General features: G+C 42.1%; 1 protein-coding gene across 12 annotated transcripts in view; it reads right to left on the minus strand.

Moving 5' to 3' along the window:
• LOC123498625 (protein FAM13C-like) overlaps window positions 1–8,929 on the minus strand; it is a 246,482-nt gene extending 237,553 nt beyond the window's left edge. For 8 of the 12 annotated variants that reach the window (XM_045245915.1, XM_045245919.1, XM_045245916.1 and 5 more), the window contains exon 1: window positions 8,782–8,929. The gene's annotated coding sequence lies outside the window, so the exon portion shown is untranslated. The remainder of the gene's footprint in view (window positions 1–8,781) is intronic. The other 4 variants (XM_045245920.1, XM_045245917.1, XM_045245921.1 and 1 more) reach the window with 1 other exon arrangement.
• Between the last annotated feature and the right edge of the window lie 273 nt (window positions 8,930–9,202).

Below are 9,202 nucleotides of genomic sequence, written 5' to 3' on the forward strand. Positions count from 1 at the left end.
TAGGTGAACAGTATTAATATTAATATTAATAAGCTTGCCAATTTGCCTCGCCGCTTCCCCGGGACTCAAATCCGGGTCCTCTCGATTGTGAGTCGAGCGTGCTAACCACTAAACTACGCGGTGTGTAGTGTGTAGTGTGTGTGTGTGTGTGTGTGTGTGTGTGTGTGTGTGTGTGTGTGTGTGTGTGTGTGTGTGTGTGTGTGTGTGTGTGTGATAGTGAGACGGGAAGAGAGAGAGAGACGGGAAGAGTACACTAAGAGCTGAGGCGAAATTGATAGCAAGACAGGAAAGGATCTGAAAAAAATGCAAACGTGTGTGTATAATTGTAGTAATAGCAGCAGCAGCAGTTAAGTGAAGGTATTTGAGACGGGATGTAAGAACAGTAAAAATCAAACAGGTGAGTAGGTATAGGAGAGACAGGTGTAATAAGAAGCGGAACATGAGAGAGCATCAAAGAGACGGAGACGAAAGAACATACATACGTACATACAAGTGAGACAGGCGAGAGACGCGAATGGCGGGGAAAAAGAAGACGGGCGAGTTACCGAACGTTCATAAACTATCGATCACAGCCTGACCCAGATTGGTGTGTGCGCGGCGAACAATCTATCTCCAGGGCACTGTTCCAAGGAATGCTGCTGCTGCTGCTGCTGCTGATGATGATGATGATGATGATGTTCTCTGTCTGTCTTTCTGCCTTCTACAGCCCTGACCAGCTAGTCCAGGTAGGCCTCCCCCCCTCCCTCACAAGCTCACGGCCACTTTTATCTGGCTGTAACCTTGGATCTTTGCCGGACTTTACTTAATATGCACGGACGCACGGTCTCACGGTTTAAAAAGTAAAAATGCAACTTATTTCTCTGAAAAATAACAGTTGAAAAGATTCAGTGTCTTGGTTTAATCGTGAAAAAAAAAACAAGGCCGCAACTCAAAAAAAGATAGTAATTAAAACAAAAAGTTTCACAGGTTCACTTTTGATAAGTGAAGAAGTATGAACGAAAACTAAATTCATGTATATATTTTACAGCAGAAAAAAAAAAACAATGCATTGAGAACGAATCAACTTCCAGGATCTCAATTTCAGTAATACAATTAAGTAAATAAAAAAAAAATTAAAAACTCGATTTAATCATCTCTAACGTGTGAAAAAGAAGTCACAACAACTCACCATACATGTCAAACAAACTATCATCAGAACACACGACTAAAGAAAAATAAATAAACGAAAGACGGAACGCTGAGTGGAACCGTGCATCCCAACCGCTCTCCCACCCTCCTCCGCCCTCGACCGCTTGAAGTACACTTGAGTTGTCAGGATACAAACACTGTAATGGCGCGGTACTCACTATCATGTCCTGCTCGCTCTTAATCATCCTCCTCCACACAGTCAAGAGGCAGAAGACGCAAAAAAGTGGGCAACATGCAGGTAAGAATAGCCTTTCGTTATGCTGAGTGCTGACCTGCATCTACCGCAACAGGGGAGCGGCATTACAGGACAGGAGATGCAGAGCTGGGAGGCATGAATAAATAAAGGGAGATGTACACAACATTTCCCAATCTTTCATCCTTCTTATTGGCACACTCACTACGTGTTCCTCCATTCTGGCCGCCCTCCTGTGCTTTGAATTATTTTAAGGTGGTTTCAAGACACTATTCCTAAAATTTTCTTTGTGGTCTGGCGCCTGTTACTTTTTTTCTTCTCTCCTTATTGTTTGTCTTCTCATATAAACACTCACACACTAACATGCGTAGCTACAAAACTACACTCACTAACATAACTTCCCGATTCCCCCCTGCTGTTACTCTCAACTATGCAAACACTTTATCCAGTACAGTTTCGCTTTCAGTCGTTAGTGTGTTTTTCCTATATTGACGGCGCAGAATCGCTTTCTTCAACTACCACTGGAATCCTACAAAAACAAAAAAAAATTGAATAACTTCCATCACAGCCTCTTAAAAGCGATCACGTTTTAAAATTCGAAGCATAACCTGTGAACTCGTGACGTGTATACTGGACGGGGTTCTCATATGCTTCTGTTCGCAACCCGTTTCTTTCAATCGATTCTAGTTAAAAGTTACACGAGCTTTTAATTGTTTTTCTTCATTATGGTTTTACTAACGAATTAAAAAATAATAATTATCAACTTAAGAGCACTCTTGAAAACATGGCTATTCATCTTTATAGTATTTGAAATCAGAAGTGACGCAAAAAAGTCTTCCAAAATGCGTACATATCTAGGAGGGATAGTAGTAGTAGTAGTAGTAGTAGTAGTAGTAGTAGTAGTAGTAGTAGTAGTAGTAGTAGTAGTAGTAGTAGTAGTAGTTTTATTAAAAAAATACAAACAAAAACAATAAAACAAAATTACAATCTCACTTTTGTCCAATTTGAATGAAAAAAAACAATATCTTGAATAAGGACAACAAGCACTATGTGACCATACGTAACGAAAAAAAAAAAAAAAAAAAAGGCAGAAAAACTTTACTCTAAGATTTTAGATATATATTAAACATTTACAACCGAGTGTAGATATATATTAAATATTTACAACAAATGGAAGCTTCCGACCTTCAAGCAGCCACTGTTAGCAAAGTATAAACAATCAACCATCACTGGATGAGTAACTAAACATTTCTTAACCATCATCACAAAACAATCATCGTAAACCGAAAATTGTCCTTTAGTGATATGCAGAATACAACTAATGATTGCTAACAAACAACAGACACACGTGTAGGCCAGGACGGTTAGAATAAAGCTTTGTAATAGATAAACGACCATACGATTTGTAACCAACATCACATGATACTCATATTAAACCGAACATAACCCTTCGTAATGTCCAGGATAAAACTAGTGAAGCGGTGGTGAGGGGATTCAAGAAACTGTGAAGGAATGCAGTCAATACACACAATACGCATCTTCTTGGGTGTTGTGTGTGTGTGTGTGTGTGTGTGTGTGTGTGTGTGTGTGTGTGTGTGTGTGTGTGTGTGTGTGTGTGTGTGTGTGTGTGTGTGTGTGTGTGTAGATGCTATTTACGGAAAAAAATATAAGGCAATATTTGACAAGGACCGGCTTAGTACTTCAGAGACTGCTGTTTGGATTTGTACCACAGTATCTCTCTCTCTCTCTCTCTCTCTCTCTCTCTCTCTCTCTCTCTCTCTAACGGTATTGAGAACTTAGCGTATAATCACGTGACTTCAAGGCGCAGCTGGTACCCGAATCCACTAATTTCAATTCCTGGCATGCACGTGAGAAGGAAGAGGAGCAGCATGAATAATAGGCATTACCCAGACGTGCAAGTCAGGCCGAGACGCAGCAAGACATGAGTGATTTACACGCACGTTTGATCTCGAAACATAAATACTGAATAAGTAGTTAAGTGAATAGAAGAAGATTATAAATCTCCACTCTAGTTATCATAGTGAGGACTCACGAGGAAAAGTTCATCTAATATACCACACCTGATAGTGACACGTGTTATATGATGTAGTGCAATGAATGTGTACAAGTTTTATGTTTAAAAATAACATGATGTATTTATGAATAAACTCTTTGTACTGGCTTTCCTTAAAAGATCTATGCTTAATATTCTTCCTTCCCTAAGTGTTGACACGAGACCTCGGGTTCAGTAATGCGATGATTATGCACGAGTATTCATTCTTTCACTGCTACACATGAGACTGTGATAAGCGAAACTATCACAAGCATGAAGACTCATTTATAGAGTTTTGGAAATACAAAAAACTATACCGGTGAATAGGAAGAATATCTACGTTAAGCAGGGTCGTGAAGGCTTTCTGAACCTCAACACAGCTCATAAACCTAACCTCACGCTGGAAACCGACTAACATTCTTCATCGTTCCAGTCCTCTTGTATTACGACCAATTCTAACAGGCTACAGTGAATGCTACTGGCGTTTTTTTTTTTTTTTTTTTTCACGTTGTTTTCATGACTACTGTGACGATTTTTGAGCCAGTATGGTCAGCAACAACAGCAACAAAAGTAACATGGGAAAGAACTCAGATATTCATTTAGGCCTTTGGAAATAGGCCTTGTGATAGTCCAAGGCGCTAAAGAATAAGGACCTTTGACAAGCTCCAGTAAGGAACAGTGTCCCAAGTTGTCATGACAAATGCTATCCATGAAATACAAATAGGTATATTGCGTCCTTTATTCGTTCCTGCACATTTCCACCAGTATATGCACATCTTTTCTTACGTACATTTCCCCTATACGCAAATTATTATTGGAAACCATTGTAACCCCATGAATTTGGCCTATATGCTGAAATACTTTGTTTTCTCATCACGACCATTATTATCAAAGACTACAAAAATTACTGACCGGATTCTCACATCTTTTTCTAATCTTAATGACAAAATCTTCCCAACTTAACCATAAAACCATGAGAAAGCATTAAAAAAGTCTGGAACTTCAACATGAGGCTTTTCAAAGTTGTCGAGGTGTAGCATAGAAATGTTTCAGAATATGTTCCTGTATTTGATAGCTAGCGTTGTATGCTCCGGCAGGTAAACACTGATGGGAAATCTTTGCTGTTATCGGTTTTCGTTAGATTAGGTTATGTCAATAGTTAGATAAATAAGGAAACGGGGAGAAAATGCCCGAAGGGGAGAAGGGGGAAAGCGAGGCGAAGTAAGGAAAAAGTCACGAGAGGTGGTGAGGGGATGTGGCGGGGAGCGGAATTCAAGTATGGAAAAAAATATCGACACTACAAATGGTCAGGGTGCCCAACTGCAAACACAAAACAAACCAATGAAAGTCAAGGGAAGTGCCATAATGAAAACTGAGAAAATTAAATCAATAAATAAATGAAGATCGCGGTTCCTCATTACCTGGTACCTTTCCCAAGACGGCCATTTCCTGTCTAGCCGCTCGATTTCCTCCTTCAGCCCGTCCGACCCACCACCCTCCTCCTCCTCCTTCCTCACTTCAAGCCTAGCTCTTCAACCCCACATGCCACTGAAGTTAATGATGATTTATGTGGTTTCTTTTACATTTCATGTTTCATTCCTGACTTCATTTTCAACACAATCTTACGTCATTCCTCCTTTTCTTTCCAGCAATAGCCCTGAAGTCAATAATGGCTTGTGCGGTTTCCTTCAAAGGTCACGGCTCACTCATAGTTTTACCGTTCATCGCCAGCTTACATCATCCGGTCTGAATCTGACAGAAGATCGAAGCATTGTAAATTTATAAACTCACTTCGTCATAACTCCCATGCACCTCATTCCAGTCTGGCTCATTAATCCACTTCCTACATTCCCACCTATCTGCTTCCAATTTGACATACGAGTCACAAGGGAAACTAAATACTGAAAATGGAAACATCAACAGATCACGCGAATATTCGACGGGAAAATCCTCTCAAGTGAAACCCCTACGACGATGAGCAAGCATAAACAACCATCTGAGAAACACTGTTAACATGTGGCTTTGGAAAGTTTGAGCGAGGAGAAAGCTTGATACTGCCAGTGAGAGGGAGCTGGGTTGGCAAGGTGGCTGGGAACAAGGTACACTACACGATAAACACTTATGGCACAGCAAATTGCAACAATGGAACGTTATTATTAGTTAAACTTTTCTACATGGTTCATGTGTATGTGGTTTGAGGCATTATTTAAAACTGGTAATCGGTACCTGCAGCAACATGGCCAACACCACCACTACCAGCCAGGCAGACGCTCTCGCCCGCTGCTGCTTGACCATGACCGTGAAGAAGAGGGAAAGCCTAACGTCACAAACCACAAACTTCTGCTATTTATAGACGGCTGAAAACAAATTCCCTTCAGAACATAAAGTGAAAATAAGCGCGCGCGCGCAAATGGGCAAGCCTCTTAATGTGTAGCCCCTGTTCACCTAGCAGTAAATAGGTACGGGATGTAACTCGAGGGATTGTGGCCTCGCTTTCCCGGTGTGTTGTGTGTTGGTGGTCTCATTCCTACCCGAAGATCTGTCTATGAGCTCTGAGCTCGCTCCGTAATGGGAAGACTGGCTGGGTGACCAGCAGACGACCGAGGTGAATTACACACACACACACACACCTGGTAGCTCTGTGGTTAGAGCGCTGGCTTCACAAGCCAGAGGACCGGGGTTCGATTCCACGGCCGGGTGGAGATATTTGGGTGTGTCTCCTATCACGTGTAGCCCCTGTTCACCTAGCAGTGAGTAGGTACGGGATGTAAATCGAGGAGTTGTGACCTTGTTGTCCCGGTGTGTGGTGTGTGCCTGGTCTCAGGCCTATCCGAAGATCGGAAATAATGAGCTCTGAGCTCGTTCCGTAGGGTAACGTCTGGCTGTCTCGTCAGAGACTGCAGCAGATCATACAGTGAAACAGTGAAACACCGCGTAGTGTAGTGGTTAGCACGCTCGACTCAATCAAGAGGGCCGGGTTCGAATCCCGGTAAGCGGCAAGGCAAATGGGCAAGTCTCTTAATGTGTGGCCCCTGTTCACCTAGCAGTAAATAGGTACGGGATATAACTCGAGGGGTTGTGGCTTCGCCTTCCCGGTGTGTGGAGTGTGTTGTGGTCTCAGTCCTACCCGAAGATCGGTCTATGAGCTCTGAGCTCGCTCCGTAATGGGGAAGACTGACTGGGTGACCAGCAAGCGGCCGAGGTGAATTACACACACACACACACACACACACACCCGGTAGCTCAGTGGTTAGAGCGCTGGCTTCACAAGCCAGTGAACCGGGGTTCGATTCCCCGGCCGGGTGGAGATATTTGGGTGTGTCTCCTTTCACGTGTAGCCCCTGTTCACCTAGCAGTGAGTAGGTACGGGATGTAAATCGAGGAGTTGTGACCTTGTTGTCCCGGTGTGTGGTGTGTGCCTGGTCTCAGGCCTATCCGAAGATCGGAAATACTGAGCTCTGAACTCGTTCCGTAGGGTAACGTCTGGCTGTCTCGTCAGAGGCTGCAGCAGATCAAACAGTGAAACACACACACACACACACACACCGCGTAGTGTAGTGGTTAGCACGCTCGACTCACAATCGAGAGGGCCGGGTTCGAGTTCCGGGAGCGGCGAGGCAAATGGGCAAGGCTCTTAATGTGTGGCCCCTATTCACCTAGCAGCAAATAGGTACGGGATGTAACTCGAGTGTGTGTTGAGGTCTTTTTATCCTACCGATCTTAACTTATTGCAGACACTTTCATAGTCCATACATATCAGTCCCGGTCTCTCCTCTTCTAAGGAAACCGTATTATAAACATGTCAAACTGGCATTTCCTATTAGCTAACAAAATCTAACTTAACTTCAGAACCTTTCAATGCAAAAAAAAAAAAAAAAAAAAAAATCCTGTAATGCCATCACCAGCTATATTATATATATATATATATATATATATATATATATATATATATATATATATATATATATATATATATATATATACACACACACACACACACACACACACCAAAGAACCAAAGAACCGGCCTGGTCATTGCACATCCTTAATTTTTCCATTTCATTTTTTTTCTATTTATTTACTTATTTTATTTTATTTTATTTATTTTTTTTTATTTTATTTATTTATTTATTTATTATTTTTTTTTTTTTGCAGATTCACGCAACTTGAAATATTACATTCTATATACCAGCTAATCAAGTTAGCTCAACATTTCACGGACAGTATTTTTGACGTCGGCGATGCATATTAACGAAATATTAATCATGTCCTCCAAGCGAAAATAACTGAAGAAAACTTTCTTCCTACTACTTTGCAAGTCATAGAGAATACGCAACTTATTTCCGGTATTACATTACCATATACATTTATCAATCTTAAACTCGCTCTGAATTTTTGTAGGAAAAATAAACACAGCGATGCTGTTATTTGTCACGGTCTAATCTAAGACTGATCTCATGCCGTGACCTAACCTAACATACGGTGCAACATTAGTTTCCGATATCTCGGAGTACTGTGTACAGAATGCGAAAGCCTTAACACAAACTCACAAGCGTCCGTAAATAAACGGAGTGATCCTGAATATACCAGGTGATGATTAAGACAGCACAATAAACGAGTGTCTTCACCTGATATTGTTATCGCTATCTTTTCACACTCATTACTCGGTGTTGTTCTGCTATGCCAAGATCTCTATTATATAACGTAATACCTTATAATTACGTCCTCCTAAAACATGCAAGTACGTGTTATCACAACTGCAACATATGATGTCGTACCCATTATCGACAAGGTCTTCAGGAACCATGTTATACTATTATAGATTTTATACCAGTATACTTCATATCTTATTCCTTCCCTGGTTATATCCTTCCCAGCAACAACCATTCTACCTTTTCGTGACAAGGACAGCAGTCTTGGTGTATCTGCAGTTTATTGCCGTTCCTTGCGAACCCAACGCACCCATAGAAACTGATGTAATATGCAGTGGCTGTAGACCTGAGCCCAAGTGTTGACCCGGTATTACCATCCCAGTGTGTGTGTGTGTGCCCGACTGGCATGATAAAGAAATGATGACGGGCGAAAATTAATCCATCACCCTCTCCCCCTGAGGACCCAGTGACCTAACAAGGCTACAGCACACGTCAAAGTGACCTACAGGTGCACAGGCGGGCATCAAGTCAGTACAGAGGCACGTGTCAACAAAAACTGGACACACGGCAAGCGTCTGGACACCGACAGCGGCGCGCCCACGGAAAATTTAAGCAGTTCTAGAGAAATTCATAGACATTGTTGGGGTACAATTATCTCCCCTATGACTTCCTTAAGCATTACTGAATTTACTCACCTGTTAGTAAGTCAAAATAAATGCGAAAACGACTATAAAATGGAGCACTTGTTCCTGGGCTTGGGTCACGCACCCGTCCTATGCACTGGCTGGGTTGTGTCTGGGAGGCAGCGATCGATTGCTGCTCTGCCATCTGGTGGCGCGGGAGGCAACCTGCCGCACGCGCCCACCGCCGCGTGCTGCCCGCCCTCACGTGACGGTGTGCTACCTGGTCCAACAGGTTTCTTTTGTTTGTGCACCATCTTCAATGAGAGAGATGTACAATATTGAAATTTATGAATCTGATAGTAATATGACATCTCCTTTACTGAAATCAGCTTGCCTCAGAACGAGTTCATCTTTAAGTTCTCCTGCTGTACCCACTAGTCTATGCCTCTGGTAAATTTTGTACCATTGTTGCCCATATATAGTAAGGTCCCTA

This window comes from Portunus trituberculatus, chromosome 48, assembly GCF_017591435.1.
Source record: "Portunus trituberculatus isolate SZX2019 chromosome 48, ASM1759143v1, whole genome shotgun sequence".
Lineage (NCBI taxonomy): Eukaryota > Metazoa > Arthropoda > Malacostraca > Decapoda > Portunidae > Portunus > Portunus trituberculatus.